Source organism: Poecilia reticulata, chromosome 10, assembly GCF_904066995.2.
Source record: "Poecilia reticulata chromosome 10, P_reticulata-male-v2, whole genome shotgun sequence".
Lineage (NCBI taxonomy): Eukaryota > Metazoa > Chordata > Actinopteri > Cyprinodontiformes > Poeciliidae > Poecilia > Poecilia reticulata.
In genome coordinates, this window is record NC_088839.1 from 16,345,361 (window position 1) to 16,362,744 (window position 17,384).

Sequence of the window (17,384 nt, forward strand, 5' to 3'; positions counted from 1 at the left end):
AATCTTTTTGTACGATTTTGCCAACACTCGGCTAGAAGTGCACTCACTTACCCTGGTCAGGCTTATTTTTACGTCCAAGTTACTAAGCCATCATTCTGTGGCCTCAGGCCTGTGATCGCTCATTGAAAATGCCACTACAGCCAGTCAGAGTAATCCAGCACAGTGAGGTGATGATGAAGAGCAGCAGCAGGAAACAGTACTGACATTTACAAGGTAACTGTGTGGAAATTCAAAGCCCAGGAAGGTAAAATTGTACATGATGTCAAAAGTATCCCGTATGGTTAAGAAAAAATAATTTAACCAATCTGATATGTTAGATTTGAACTATTTTCTAGAACCTGGTAAAGATCACTGAGACATTAAGACAGACTGAGGAACCCACAGGAGTACACACTGCAACACTCTCTTTAAACTTGACATTTCAATCTACAGTCTATTTGGGGTCTAATTTTAAAACCACAGTCTGATTTCATTATACCTTTTAAAGTTTTTTATTGTGCTTTTAAATATGCATAATATATATACACTGCTCAAAAAAATAAAGGGAACACTTAAACAACACAATATAACTCCAAGTACATCAAACTTCTGTGAAATCAAACTGTCCACTTAGGAAGCAACACTGATTGACAACCGTCTTATATATATATATATATATATATATATATATATATATATATATATATATATATATATATATATGGGAATGAAAGAAGGGATTGTCAGACTATCTGTCTGTCTATTTAATAGTGAATAATTTTGCCCATAATAAAAATCCCTCAAGCAATGATTTGTATGCTCCTCACCGTTTCCCCCAAGTACGCAGTCTTTGGGAACACTTAAAGGAATCATGAAGCTTGGTCTGCTTTCCTCCCTTAATTGCGTGTTTACGCTGTCTGCATAATTATTCCCCAGAACATTTCAATAAGCAAGAGGAAAAAAACGGAATCCCAGTTTCACAGCAATAAGACAAAAGTGGTAAACGTATAACAAGATGTAATTACCTTTAAAACATTAAATCAAAGAAATATTAAATTGCTGCTGCTGTTGAAATACTGTAATATATTGAATAAATGATTGCTGAATTTAATAGAGGTTTTTAGTTAAACATCTTTATTGAGCAGGATTTCATCTCAGTTTGGATTTTTGTAAACTGGGAGTCTAAAAATCGTGTTTTATTTTTGCTATAGACCCATGCATATTTTACATGAAATAAACTAATTAACTAATGGTAACTAAATTTAGTATTTACTATAGTTAACTAATAATTGCAAGCTGTTTTTTTACAAAACACTCCCCTACATACATTTCCCATTTTAATTTCAAGATATCTGGAAATATTGTAGTTATATGAAATGTGAATGTCTAAAAATATCTAATTTCAATTGGAAAAATTATGCTTACCATAGATAAAATGATGATTGTGGACAGGAAAAATATCCTGTTTTAGTTGGAAGAATTAATTCATGGGCATATATATTGTATGGCAAAAAAATAAAAATAATGGCTTAGAGCAATGCTACAGCTGGAGGGATCTCTGTTCATTCCAGAACTTTCTCTGGCATTTTATTAGAGTTACTTTAAATTATTAGAACAATATGTTTAAAAATAGATGTGGTTTTGAAAACATGACCTTCAGACTAAGGCCCAGTGCACGCCAGGAGCATATGTGAACATTTAGGGGGAACTCTGCTGTCAGTATGCAGAGTCAAGAAAAAGACCTATTTTGTAAATAATATATGTAATATAAAGCTAAAAGGATTCCCCCCATGGCCCTGTAATGACAAGTGGATATAGGCAAAGGATTGATGGGTGATTAGTTTCGTTAATAAACGTGAAAGGCAGAGTCCTGTGGTATAAAATATAGTTGGCAAATGGGAAAAACTGCTAGTTTAAAGTTTAGGAATACTGAAAAAAGTTAAAATGAGTAAATACCATTCAATATATACATATGACAAATGCCAAACCATTTGTGATTCTCCTGAGGACTTGATTGATTGTGATTTGCTTTAAATATTATTGGATATGATGAAGCTTCCCATAAAGCCATGTCCACCTTTTCAATGATCACTCCGAGGGATTGCACATCCTTATATCTATGAGTTACCAATCTATTCGTATCCAAAAGGAAGAGAATGTTTGTTGGTTTAATTTGGCACTGTGTGGGTTTTAGAAACACAGTTCAGCCACACCTCAGCCTCAGAATGAATGACACACAGACATAAGAGATGTCAAAGGAGATTTTGGCTGGGAAAGTCTAGGGAGCCGAAACATAAAATCTCAAGACAGGAGAGCGATAAAGGCAAGAGGCCAGAGAGCTAAAATGAAAAGGTGGGAGTGGAGGAGAGAGAAATGAAAATGAGATGCGAGACCCTCTGAGGCCTGGATGGTGTAGAAGAAGGTGGAGAGAGAAAAACACGAGGCATGAGATGAAAGGTATGAAAGCACCAAAGCAGGGGGATGAGTTAAAGCAACACTCTCTACACGCATGTGTCTTCTTTTTTTTTTTTTTTCCTCTCTGTGCTCCACATATTTCCAAAGCTCAATAAAGGTTGACTTGACTCACTACTACCAATCTCTCTTTGATCCTGACGGCTGTGGGGCAGGCTCGCCCAGAGAGGACGTGCACGAGTCGATGATTAAATGAGGTCATGGCTGCAGATACGCGGGTTGAACCGGGCTTGTGAAAGTCGCACAGGGCTGTCAGCGCATACAGCTCTGACATCAGTCACCCACCATGATAGCGCTGATAGCACTGTGTGTAGTAAAACTGTACAACTAAAGGAGAAGCTCGCCACTGCTTACTGAAACACTGAGTAGTCATCGCTTCAGTCATTTTAGATGGCTTAGATTCAGACAGATTTATTTGGTTTTGAACATTCGCCCTGATTCAATCAGCAGAAATAGGATTCTAAAGGTACGATGTATCCATCCATCCATCCATTTTCTTGACACCCTTGTCCCTCAGTGGGGTCGGGAGGGTTTGCTGGTGCCTATCTCCAGCTAAAGGTTCCGGGCGAGAGGCAGGGTCACCCTGGACAGGTCGCCAGTCTGTCGCAGGGCAACACAAAGACACACAGGACAAACAACCATGCACACACACAATCACACCTAGGGGCAATTTAGACAGACCAATTAACCTGACAGTCATGTTTTTGGACTGTAGGAGGAAACCGGAGTACCCGGAGAAAACCCACGCATGCACAGGGAGAACATGCAAACTCCATGCAGAAAGACTGGGGCCAGGAATCGAACCCAGAACCTTCTTGCTGCAAGGCAACAGCTCTACCAACTGTGCCACTGTGCAGCCCCAGGTATGATGTACTTAAGAGAAAATAATAATGCATATTTACAATTTCACAGCATAAACGCAAACATTTTGAGTAGCATGTTTCAAACTGTTATTCTGATACATAAACTGAAACAAAATGTTGTCTCAGGAATATCTCGTAGAGCCTTCTCAAGTAAATTAATGTATCGGTAATAAGAGTAATAGGTGGTGCTCTTTTTGACTACCCACCATAAATGTTTATATTTTGTATCTGAAAATATTTCCAAAGAACCTGGTGCTTTCTTCTTTGTGAGGATTTTGCTTGTTTTCAGTCAACTGACCAGCAGTGCTCAGCAATACCTGAAACCACCACGTTATCCCGTGTGCTATCCAGTAAAGAGAGAGAGAGAGAGAGAGAGAGAGAGAGAGAGAGAGAGAGAGAGAGAGAGAGAGAGAAAATACCTGATCACTTTGGCACTTGCTTTGGTATTAAAATGACTTTTAAAATGTAGAAATGGCTTGGGAAAACTAGGTATATGTTAGAAATAAATCAATTTTATTGATTAATCATATTTTCTGTTTTTGAAGATTTGACTTTCAGAAAATCTGCATTTTCTTTTCTTTGGTTTCCATGGTTCAAAATGATGTCAGCCCATCCAGTAACTATCATCTGGTTTTTCAAGCAGTTTATTTTATTGTCATTTTTTTTATTTCGACTTTGAGTGAGGTCAATTCACAGCAGGAAAGACAGCGATAATATTTTTTAAAATAAATATTTTCTTTAATTTATAATCTCTTTTAAAGGAAAACAAAAGAAAGAAAACTGATTAATTAGAAATTGGTCTTCATATAAAAAAATATATAAGATTTTATATTTATGCCATATCGCCCAGCCCTAATGGTCAGTATTTAATATTGTAAGGTTGATGTTTGAATGTAAATTAATATTTGATGTGGTTTAGAGTTAAGATGAACTATTATGGAATTAAATTTGGGAGCAGCGTCAGCAGCAGAAGATTTTCTGAGGTTTTTACACTTGCCTCACTCCGGTTAATGGCGGTTTCACTGTTTTCCAAATTAACTTGTTAACGATTCCAAATCATAGCTTTCAGGACTTCTTTGGTTTAGCCAGAGTAGATGTCACCATGTGAGAATGTTAATTTCAGTCATTAGAGACTTAACTTGGACGAGAGGCGAAAGACTTCAGACTTGACTTGGATAAATAACTCTCTGCTTCACTCCAAGAAAATTTTAAACCATCTCAGCCTTTAAATTATATTACATGGTCTTTCATGTCAGCCCAAAATATGCTCAATAATTTGGATGAACTATTTTTACAGGCAGCAGAAAATATTTTTGTGTCACTGTTTGTAAAACTTTTTCAGAGGCATGGCTTTAAATATCTGGTGCTGAAATAATGCGGTAAAAACCAAAACATAGTGAAAACAACACAAATTGATTTTTGTTGTTTTCACTGCAACAACACTGGGATGCTTTGGTTTTTACTGGGGGGGAATAGTTACATGTAATTATTCCCCTTAATCCCCACCTGCTCCGACATTTTCCGTCTGCTCTGCAGCTTCCAGAATCACTCAGAAGAGACGGATGTCTCCTCCAAACCATCTGTCACTTACACACACACACACACACACACACACACACTCACACACGGTATGTCTTTCTATCTTCACAAGGACTTTGCATCGACTTCCACTCATTTTTCATTCATTTCTATATCCTCACCATGATCCCTACCCTAAACCTAACAATTATCAGTACATGCCTAACCCTAACCCTAACCTAAACTCTATTAACTCCTTAGTCCTAACACATAAGTCAGAAACAGCACTACTTTTTATGGTGCCCGGGCTTTGGGCCCCATAAAGAGCAGTCGGTCCCCACAGCGCAGCATGTGTTAGGAAAACAATCCTTACAGATGCAGCAAATACAAGGCCGCACACACAAATGCATCACACAGACTTCAATTATCAAGCTACTTATCAGCTTGTCTGGGTAGCTTTGGTTACTATGCTAATGCATATACATATGCTAACTGTGCCGCCAAATCCTGATCTAAAAGGTCTGAGCAGGAAGCTCTGTGGGAAGAGAGATCTGATCAAGGGAAGGATTTCTCTGATGTGAAAAAACACACTTCCCTGGCTCGAGAATTTGACATTGAAAAAAAGACAGTTGAGCCAAAAAACTCAACTCCTGCTCGTACGAAAGCAGATTTAGAAGACTGGACTGGAATTGGGAATAAAAATAACATAATTATTAATCTGCCAAAAGCGGCATTAAAAGATTGGACCTATGAGGCGAGATGTTGGCTGAAAATATCTGAACCAAAAAAGCGGACTAAACCCAAACGTGGAAAAGTTTCTTGTTGGCCATTTTGACTTACAGTATGTCATATCTGCTACGCTCCTCCTAATATTTAGAATAGCAGAAGTAATTACCACTGGTAAAATGTACCAGTGGTACATTTTACCATTTACTGGTAATTACCGGTAAATGTAATTACTGGTAATTACATTTACCGGTAATTACCACTGGTAATTACCGGTAAATGTAATTACCAGTGGTAATTACATTTCCTGTTTCAATTCAATTCCAAAACACTTTGTTAATCCGAAAGGAAAATTACGTGCTGTCGCTCATCAAGATATTTCAAAGAGCCATTGAAGATGGTGATGGCTGTCGGCAGGAAATATCTCCTGAAGCGGTCTGTACCACACTGAACCGGATAAAGCCTCTGACTGAAGATGCTCCACCTTCCCAAGACAGTCTCGTCAAGAGGATGGTCAGGATTGTTCCTAATTTTCTTCATCCTACGAAGAATCCTTCTCTGCATTAACATCTCCAGAGGTCGTTTCCAGAACAGAACCAGCCTTCTCTATCAGGCTGTTGAGCCTTTTTAGGTCCCTGGCTCTGATGCTGCTGCCCCAACAGATGACAGGAGAAGAGATGACGCCCTAAACAACAGATCTGCAGCATCTTGCTCCAAACCTTGAAGGAACTTAGCTTCCTCCAGTCTGCTCTGTCCCTTCTTATAGACGCTTCACTGTTGCATCTCCAGTCCAGTCTGTTGTCTTGGGTTTGAATCCCGGCTGGGTTCTTTATGCATGGGGTTCGCATGTTCTCCATGAGCATGAGTGGGTTCTCTCCGGGTGCTCCGGCTTCCTCCCACAGTACAAAAAGATTTTGTGCACATTAGATAATAGATAGATGATGGAAGAAAATTTTATAATAATTTTATAATAATTAGCATAATTATTATAAAATTATAATACATATAATAATTAGTAATAATAATATGAATATTAATACATTAGTATATTAATCAATACACAATTAATTATACATTATATAATATGATACTTCGTATTATATATATATCTGGGTAGCTCTTGAATTGCTATAAAATAAAGCTGTATTCCCTGAGCCCACTGGCTGCAATGTTGACACCTTGAGATGCCAGGAGACCTAAATTCTGAACATCATGGCATGGAGTGCATCCCAGTTTTCCATGTCTGGCATATAACCATTCATTTTAGCTTTTAAACTGGTTATATTGATCCTGTGTCCAGACAGAGGGATAATCAGTAGCCCAGCATCATGACCTGTTTGTTCTGAAGATCCTGCAGCTTCCACTTCATCTTCCTAACATGGCGCCTCCTCACCCTGACTCTCATACTGATAGGAGGAACCACAGAGTTCTGTTAGGTTAAAAGCTCATCTTCTGAAGTTGGGATATTTTTCCTCCAACAGGTTCCAGAGGAATAATCTCAAACCACTGGATTCTATTTCAATGTCATTTGTGAATGTTAGAGCCTCATTTTCAACAGTGGAGCTATAAAGGTTGAAAAAGGTTATTTTGGAGAAAATCTCATCAACATCAATATTTCCACCAAATAAGAAGCCTAAATAAAGGAAAAACCTCTCAGACTGAGTCCGACAGCACCAAACAATTTTTTTAATATCAGACAATTAATTTAATTTCACATAATTATCGTGGTAGAAGACATTTGTTTGTTAAATACTTAATGAAACATATTTACCGTGTATGAAGTTTGTTGTAAATGATGTCTAGTCACAAAGAACGAAATTAGTCCAAGTTTGTCGTTTAATGAATGTTCAGAAACTCCAGCGGCTGTGATGCGCCAAGATAAAGGTAAAACAACCCGAACAGGTGATTAACTCTAAACCACTCGCACCTTTTTACTTTCCGTCTCTGTCATTTAAGCACACCCGTTGCCGTGGCAACCTCCTGCGCTCCACAAGCCGACCAGAGGTTTAAAAAAAATATAACATTCAGTCCGATACGATATTAGGTTTGCAGGCTTGATATTTACTTTGCGATTATTAATAAGTCTCCCTGAACACAGCGGTGGTTGATTAGTTAATTTTAAACTTCTGCTCTGCTAGTAGGTAATGGAACCGAAATGCACAGAATTGCGCAACACCTTGTTGAAACAATAATTAGGAGATTATTATTGTTGTTGGGTCAATAATTTGAACACGTTTTGCAGATTTTTTGTTGTTGTTCTTTAATAAAGTTACAAACGTTTTAAGCCAGTCAGAGGAGGACGTGCTGGTCTCATCCTCCTGGCTGCGTTCAGTTTGTCAGCTAATGCCGAGATCGACTCAAAACCTTCCGCGATCGACATATCGCACCGCTGCTTTAGCAAAGCACAAACGGTTCAGAAACAATACGAAATGGAAAAAAAATTATTTATTAACTGACTAAATCGTGTTTTAGATTGTTCTTGAAAAACTAATCAGTCACGGATAATTAATGGGCGCATTCGCGGCTGCACAGTGAACCCACTGATTCTTTACAGCAGACAGCCGCTCCCCTCTCTTGCAGGTACTGCGTACCCCCGCTAAATCTTTTAGGGGTATGCAGTACCCTGCCGTATCCCCTTACTTTCACCCCTGGTGTTTTCCCTAAATAATCTAGGATAGAGGAAATTCCCTCTCATCATGCGGGACATTCACAACTCCTTACTAATACTTTGATAGTATTCTCGATATACGAGTGCAACACATTTACATAGTTGAGTTTTATTATCTGAATGTTTCACAAATCATTAAACGACACACTGTTGAATTAAAATTAACTATAAATAATGTTTGTGGCCAAACTGAAACACAAGATTTAGTGTATTTTAAATGCAGGAACATCAACAGGCTTCTTTTCTCAATATTTAGTCCAACCAGTTGCCTGAAGGCATCCAGGTGTTGTATAAGAGCATTAGTGAACAAATAGCATTATAAAGACCAGTGACACAACTTTACCTGTCACTCAAACTGAACATTTTTACCGACATTCAAAACATAACGTGTCGCAGAAAACCATCACTTTTCGTAAAAGTAAAAAGTATGGTTTACAACATCTTAATGTGGGTGTATTTTTCTTCACCATGGAAAGTGGCTGGGTTAATCCTATAAGAAAATCAATTTAAGGTCGGAAAAATCAGACTAGAGCAAAGGTTCACTTCCCAACGTTACAACAACCCTAAAGACACGACCAGAGCTACAACAGATCATGGATTCAGAGCAGTGTTCACAGATTCCAGTCTTCTGGTGTACCGTAAAATGTTTAGATGTGTCTCAGCTGAAAACACCCCAAAGAAATTATTAGGTAATTAGCAAGACTCTGTAGAATCTGATGACATGCTGAGGAGCTAATTGAGCTATTTTATTCTGCTGTATAGGACCGTTGATGCATATAAAAGTTGCAAAGCAGTCCCCCTCCAGGGCTATAGTTTGAAACTCTTGGCTTATAGCCAAGGACATTCAATTTTTAGAAAAATCCAGCTAAAATCCAGACACAAATCAAATAAGAGATTCTCTGGCTACACTTCAACATCTGGCTGAGAAGGAGGTAATTTAAAAAGAACATGTTCAAGCTCTAGATATGCAATGCTGACAGAGAAATGACTTCTGAAGACTTATAATTGCAACTGAAGTACAACTGAGTAAATCATAAAAATCCAAATAAAATACATTTAATTTTTCCACCATTGGAACATTAGTGCTGTTGTAGAGCAAATTCAAAACGAGTTCAAATAAAATTATACGTACTGGACTATAACTTATTTCCTAAAATGCAAACTACCCCTTTAATGGTAATAAGTCATAGTGACAAGGGGTTAAAGCTGAATCTTTCAGTTAATAAGCAACATTCAACAGCCTACTGTCCATAATGTGATAGCTGAGACCGACAAACCCCTCTGTGACCTGCTGAATTAGTCACAACCCACAACCATTAGCTCTAATGTATATTGTCTGTGCGTAATTACCTCTCTACGCCATAAACGTGTTTACAGCACCAAGATGAGCAGCAAATTGAGCACCTGGGGGCCAGAGGAGGCCCCCGCTATTACCGTGTGACACACATTTTCTTTCTCTCTGCTCTCACTCCAGGCGAACAGACAGACACAATCACACAAATTTGTAGATATTGCCAAGAGCTGAGAGGAACCAGTGCAAAAATGAAATGGACGCTTAAAAGTAAAACGGCTGTTTATGACATTTTAAACGGCATGCTGCTCTGGCTGTGTGATCTAAGCAAATAGCTGCTGTTGTTTACAACATCAGCCAGCTTGACTCAGTGTGATAGATCCTCAATAACTCTGCATCATTTGATTTACAAATCTGGTGGGGGAAAGACAAAACCAAAATAGTGTTTTATCGAAGGTGGGGGGAAGAAAAAAAAAAACATACATGGATACACACACACACGCACCCCTACACACACACGCACACACACAAACACACATAGTTTATATCGATGCAGCTTTGTGACCCAATTCCAGGGATTCAATGTGGCACTAAGGCAACCAAGACAGGGAGGGGCAGCATGCAGAGGAAGCAGCCATGTCTCAACAATCCTTGTGTTTTATTACATATTTAATAGCAGGGATGGTTGGGTGGGAAAACTGAAATGGCAGAGGAGTTTTAAAGTGAGAGATGTCAGGGGGGGTGAAGGGGTAGGGGGTGCGCTGTGTAGGTGGGAGAAGGAGAAAAACGATGTCCTGCAGTTTTCTCTGCTCTTGATCATTTATACATCACACCACTCTGGAATATGTGATTTACGTTGTTAAGAAACTCGAATATTCTCTATTCACACAAAGCTTCAGTGAGATGTCATTTCAGATGGACGCCCCCATTCATGTTTCCTACTGATGTGTGTGTGTGCGTGCGTGTGTGTGTGTGTGTGTGTGTGTGTGTGTGACAGCAGCAGAGAATGGAAGCATGCAGAAATCTGGAGTCAAGTTCTTCCAAGCTTGGCTTACAGAGTGGTTTAGATTGCATGGTTTGCATGTAACCTAATTAGCTGCGTGTGCCATAAATCATGTTCCCTGCACATGTGAGATGCAGGCGTGTTCGTGCTCTTTCTGGTCCCCAGATACGCTGAATCCCTCGCAGTGTTGTTCACAGGCAAAATGCCTGGAAAATTTCTAAATGTTTTCTCTCATTGAGAGAAGTATCAAGCAAGAGCATTTTTCCGTCAGCAGTTTTGCAGACTTTGCAGAGCATTTTGGGATATTGTTTTACATGTTAATTTAAAACCAAATTAATTCCACTGGCCCAGATTTTCAGTGAGTAGAAATATGTCTGCATTTGCTTATCTTCCTTTAAAATTTACGTAACAAGTTACCAGGATGGTAAGCAGACAACTGACTGAAAGTTTTCTCATAGAATATATCAGATATTTAATATGTTAAAGCTGCCATGAGCTGAAACTTGATCAATGGCAAATGTACTTCTGAGTAGTCATAACATTTTTCACACTGACACAAACTTCAGTTTATTTAATTAAAATTTTGTCTGCTGCACCAACACAAAGTAGAGCATAATGGGGCCCACATGCAAAAGTTATGTGTGATTTTTTTAAAAACACACAGCAGTGCCTGTTTTGAAACATAGTGGTGGCAGGACCATGATGTTGGGATTTTCTTTCCTTTACAGGAACAGAGAAGATGGTCAGAGTTGCTCTGGAAGATGGAAAGTGGTTTTGCTTGTGCAGACCCAAACCGATTGAGAAACTGTGACAAGTCTTGGAAATTGCTCTTCGCACAGATCCATCTTTCAGTCTGACTGAGTTCAAAAGGAGAAATGCATTTCCACAAAATGTTTGATAGAAGAAGGACCATTATAAATGCAAGCAACACATTTCAGATCTTTACTTATGTAAAAATTGCAATCTGTGTCATTTTCTTTCCAGTTCATAATTAGGCACTACTTAATGTTGCTCTATTGAACACAATTGAAGGGCATGTAATAACTCTGCTTATAATATAAAGAAAATGTTTTGCAAGCCCAAGGTCAAAGGTTGCAATAAAATAAATTTTTAGCTAAGTTTCCAAAAATGTGCATTACATTTGTAACAATAAAAATAAGTTTTAGAATTAGCCTGCACTAAGAGTCCTACTCCGTTTATTTTATATTCTATTTAAAAATAAAGCAGAAACACATAAAATAAATGTTTAAAATAAATGTTGATTTTTACGGCACAAACTGGGCCAAGTTGCTTCAGTTATTTCATAATTTTTACTTAATGAGGAGGAACAAGCAAACAACATCAACACCCCTGACACTTCATTCTCCACCAGAAAACACAACGTACCCCAACATATCACTGATTTATAAAACAGAAACACACACCATTCAACAAAAGAACCAACTCCATAAATTTCACACTAAAAGATGCCACTGAGCAGCTGCACAGGTCACAGACCTATTAAACTGTACAAAAATGTTCCTAACTTAAGTTATTCATGTGATAAAATATTCATTCACAGAGAGTTCTGCTTCATTGGAATTTTAAACAGAGAGGGTGATTTAAAAAAAACAAAAAGAATCAGTGTCCATATTTGCGCTCAATGTCTTCTTTTCGGTTTTAACTTGTTGGAAAAGCAAACATTCCTGAAATGTTTACCACAAAAGACAGGGAGATGAGAGTTTGACTGGCTGTTATCAGGTCAGCGAGATGTCTAAAAAAGTTTAATCTTAGGAAGCATAACAGGTGTAAGAAGCTTCTAGAAAAGAAACTCTGGAGCCAGACATGGACAGTAAATAAAAGAAAGATAAGCGTGCAGCAGTAAAGTTTCTGTCTCTTTGTGTTTTGCAAGCGTGCCAGATTAAGAAATGTTGAAAAGCTTTCAAACAGTTAAGCGAAATGTACGCTAAGTCTATAGACGGATGTTTACAGGGAGTGATTTTCACCGTGCTAATCCTGTCAATCTCGCTTAATGATGTAAAAATGCTTAAAGGCAGTTTAAAATCTCGACTCTGTTCTTGATATTTTTGTTGTTCCTTTTTTGACATAACAGAAAAATTCTGTATAACATCATTGAGTTGTGCAACACCGACTGCTTTCCCCCTCTAAAGTTAATAATTAACAATTGTTCACAGCAGAAAAGCTGTCTACAGCTCCCTTATAGTCACAATATGTGAATAATTTAACAATATAACAAATAGCATTCAATTTAGGAGTTTTTTCCTCTCACATAAAAAAGTTGGGAACCACTGTTATTTCAAATGCATCTTGTGATTTAAAAAAGGAAAAACAAAACGACTCATGATCTGTCTAGTAAATGACTGATGGATGGATTTTCCACATATCAGATTTTCATTGTAAATATCATTTTTAAGAAAATTCTTGACTGGATACCAAGCAAAAGGTATGCGCATATATATATATATATATATATATATATATATATATATATATATAATCTATGCATCTTTAGTTGTATTAGAATTTTTTCCAATGGGTGAATTATTCAACTGTTGAAATGCAATGTAATTTTGTAACTGCTAAAAATGCAATGGACTTGCTTTTTTTTGTAATCTGTAGAATAAATAAAATGTATATCCTAAATGGATCCTTTTCTACTAGCTCCCCAGAAAATGCAGTACTAGAGCACTACGTAACTAAATGTTTGAAAGGATGCAACAGAGACACAGTGACTGTCTACTGGTCCTCCTGCGTTCAGACACCAATGATCTGCAAACAGTTTCACAAATTTCTATGCCACAGCCAGAGAGGATTTTATCAGGAAGAGATTTATTGGCGAACGGGGATAGGGAGGGAAATCTATAGGGAGAGCAGGAGGGGTAATCTTTCAGGAAGACAAGTATTACAGCAGGTGTGCCCCTAACAATGCTAATGTAAGGAAGTGAGCAGGAAGGCTGCAGAGACGGGAAAACTGCAGGAAAACAAAGGAGTTTCGGAAGCATTTGAAATTCAGAAAGGATGTGATGACATCTGACTCTGAGCGAGGCTGAAGGAGAGGCAGGGGACACAACCTGTACCGACCTGGTGACCGCTGATGAACATTTCCTATCTCGATAAGAGCAGCTAGGAAGCTGGAGTGATGAATTGTGGGTAAATGAAAGGAGCTGATGGGAAGGAGCGACTCAGATCGAAGCAGGAGCGGGGAGCAATGGCCATCAATCACTCTGACATCTATCAAATAGGTCTAGGTGTTGAGGCTCTGTCCCTGGGGGACCATCAGAAGGACATGTTGCATGTTAATTAGGGTTAGAAAGGCCTTGACATCAGCAAATAAAAGCTTGTGGAGCACTTGCCAGCAGCCAGACCCCCTCGCAAAAACTCACTCCATTGACATAAATGTGAGGAGATTGCAAGAATGTGTTGAGATCTTAAAAATTCATAATACTGGAGGCGTGTTTGCCTCCTCTCGTCTCTTCTTTTCTCCTCTATATGCCACAGCTGTCCACCGAAGGTCAGCAGCTGTGGGGAATAAGTGAGAGCTGAAGGGAATAGGCAAGAGTCCCATTGCTGCCCACTAATGAATATGAATGAAACGTGCAAGTAATGTGTATTTGTAGAAGTGTAGTATTATTGTGTTTGCTCACATGATTCATTAGTGGGCAGGGGCGAAGCTTAAAAGGCAAGACAGGCCAACATCAAGTCAACACAAACAAAGAATTAATACATTTTTTACATCTTTATAGGAGTTAAATGTAAATGGTAGCAGGTGCAGTTGTGTGTTGTAAATTCCTCCAGACCAGCCATTTGTTCTTTGCATTTTGTTTCCTATAAAGTGAGGTTCTGTTAAAGCTGCAGTAGGTAACTTTTACAAAAATATTTTTTTAACAAATTTGCTAAAACCATCAATATATCCTACAGTATAAGACAGATCATTTGTGAAAAAAAAAAAAAAAAAAAGCTCTTCTGGCTGCTCCCAGTGATCCTACTGCTATTTGCAGAAATACACCGCTCCCGGTCAGAAACAACCAATCAGAGGCAGGAGGAATGTTTTTGCACCGTCAACCAAGTTTAATAAGCGTCCAGCAAAGAATTTGCCAGAATGAGCATCTCCTAAGATTATACTTGTATACAATTATTATATATTTTTTTCAACAAAAAGGTATGATTTTATTTGACAAAGGCAGGACTCATTTAGTTTCCATCCCATGACGTTACGAGTTAATCGTCACAGAAAGTTTAGGGCAGTGTTGAGTTTACCTATAGGGTTTAAACAACCAGAGAAGACCAAGCACTTTGAACCAGAATGCTATGATGAACATTTTTAGCAGTAAACATAACATTTACCATATTTTTTTAGTTCTTGAAGATGAAGTCAGCAACTCCTCTGAAAGTCTTAAAACAACTAAGAAACCCTCGTATCAATTTCAGCAAACACTATTTCAAGAACCTCTCAGCTGCCATTTTTGTGTCAGGTGGTTACTCCAATCTCAAAGACATCATGGGAATGCTATTTTATGAATCTTTAAACTGTTGTCAGATGTACATTGGGCAGGTAATTACAAAGAAACTGTTCATTAATAAAGCAGGACGAGGTAGTGTGCCACAAATATTCCCAAATGCAGACACGGAACATGTTCAGTGTTCCTTATCAGACACACAGTTTGATGTGTAAGTAAGAATAAAATAATTTATAGTGGTGTTGGTAAATGCTTTGTCAGCACAACTCCATTATCTGTGTAAATAATCATCAGCCTCTTTAGAAATAACCCCCCCAACAGAAACATGATGATGGTTAGAAGTTTGTTAAAATGTGTTCACATGATGGTTTTCAGGTAGGAGTTTTTCTAAGGTGAGAGAAGTTCACTCTGGTCTTGGACCTACACAGGCGAGCTGTAAGCAACAACCTCTAGGAGCGCTAAGACCTGACAATCTGGACTTATGCTAAGTGAATACAGCATGAAATTGATCTACTAGAGGAACATTACCGACAGCTCATAGACATTTTCAGAGACTCGCTTTCAAAAATGCAGAAGCTTTTCTATAAATTAAAAAACGCGATGGAGATCCTCTGCCCAACAGCACAGCAACACTGCATGCAGGAAAATGCACACTTTCAGACAAATTTCACACATCCTCACTGAAACTCTATCAGGCAGCAAAATGAGATGCAAATGCCAAAAATAGTAGCACTCCCCAACACACTAAAAAAAAAATAAGCCAAGTCTAATATCAAACAGCTCCAAAGAGCCATGACAAACACTTTGAAAAGCCCCCGCAGCAAATCCAGCCTTTTAAATCTTGTCTTTTCCAATCCTGCCTCTGCTTTCTTGGTCTCTCTCCCATATTTCTGACTCCTTGGATATCTTGGTCTTGCCTCAGCGGCTACAAAGCTGCAGCTGAGAGCCAGAAATCACTGTACCTGATGGCTGAATGAACTAAGAGAATATGAGCAGGATAGAGAAGACAACAGCAGAGGCATCTAAGGAGCAAATGAGTAAAAAAAACCAAAAAGAAAACATGTCAAGCACTTCTGAATATCGTGACATCCATGAGGAAGAGCGGATGGAATCATCAGAGAGGAAAGAAGGAATGATGGATAAGGAGAATTGAAGGATGACTGAACTACATGGAGTACTCACACTGGAGGACATCCTCGCCCAAAAAGCGACAACTACTTTCCTGTCCTCGTTAGCTCCACCAGCGTTGTGACACTGCTTCAGCCCCTTTGTCGTATCTCCCCCAGGGTAAATCTCTTCCTTATGCTTTTTCTCTTTTTCTTTCCTCCTTTTCCTCCCTTTTTTGGTCCTTTGGGGTTCCTTTCCTTCGTTCTCCTCCCCTCCCCTTGCTACGTCTCCTCCCCTTCCCTCAGATACACCTTTCCTCCCCCCTTTCCCTCCTCCTTGTTCCACGACTCTTGCGGTCCGAAGAGTCTCCTGCGAAGTCCTGGTGTGTCCAGGTCAGTGCAAGCAGGAAATAATCTCTATCTCTCTCTCTTCTTCTTCTTCTTCTTCTCCCCCCCTCTCTCTCTGCAATGCTCACTTTCTGTTCCGTTTGCCTTGAGTATCTGTTCTTCTTCTATCCTCCTGTCTCTCCCTCTCTAGCTTCACTGAAACTAGGAGGAAAGAAGAGAGAATGCGTCTCCCTTACTAAAGTGCAACAGCGGGAGAAACAAAGAGAGGCAGATGGGAGAAGAGGCACCGCTTCACAGCCAATGGCAAAAGAGGGGATGCTGACAAGAGCGCTGGAGACAAAGAGTAGAAATAGCACAAGAGCTTTACAGACAGAATGATGGGGTTGTGAAGTGGGGTAAAACACATACATACCACACACACACACACTGAGTGCTCCAAATATAGACCTATGACTTCATCAATTCAAACTCCCTTGCAGCCACACACACATACATGTGTGCATATGCAAACACGTGCAAGTGCAACCAGGCGTTCACCAGTGAGACTTGCTGAGTGCTACAAATATAGCTTCATGACTTCATCGAGGTGCAAACCCCTCCTCCTCCTCCTCATCCCCCTGGTATTGCCCCGCCCTGGTCTAGAGGCGGTGGGACTCATTCATTTTGAATCGAGATGCAGGAGAAACGGAGGGAACACACTCAGGACCACACTGGGGATATTCTTCAGATGGATGGATACAGGAGAAGACAAGATGACAAGAGAGATGAAAGATAGAGCATAAAGGGAAGATTGTGCTTTGTCCTTGATTTAAAGCGCATTTTTTTTGGTTTCTACAATATCTGTTGATTACATTTTCATATTTTTCAGCATAAATTTCTTTGTTTGGATTTTGTGGAAATCCAAAAAAGGTTTCATTTTTGGTTTGGTCTGCCACAAATCAGTCTTGTTCTGT

General features: G+C 38.9%; 1 protein-coding gene across 4 annotated transcripts in view; it reads right to left on the bottom strand.

The window, feature by feature from the left end:
* apbb2a (amyloid beta (A4) precursor protein-binding, family B, member 2a) overlaps positions 1 to 17,384 on the bottom strand; it is a 45,255-nt gene that overhangs the window by 13,096 nt on the left and 14,775 nt on the right. Inside the window, exon 1 of one of the 4 annotated variants that reach the window (XM_081611563.1) lies at positions 16,160 to 16,744. The exons of the other annotated variants lie outside the window; for them this stretch is intronic. The gene's annotated coding sequence lies outside the window, so the exon portion shown is untranslated. Of the gene's footprint in view, positions 1 to 16,159; positions 16,745 to 17,384 lie in introns of those variants that run through there. 4 annotated transcript variants of the gene reach the window in all.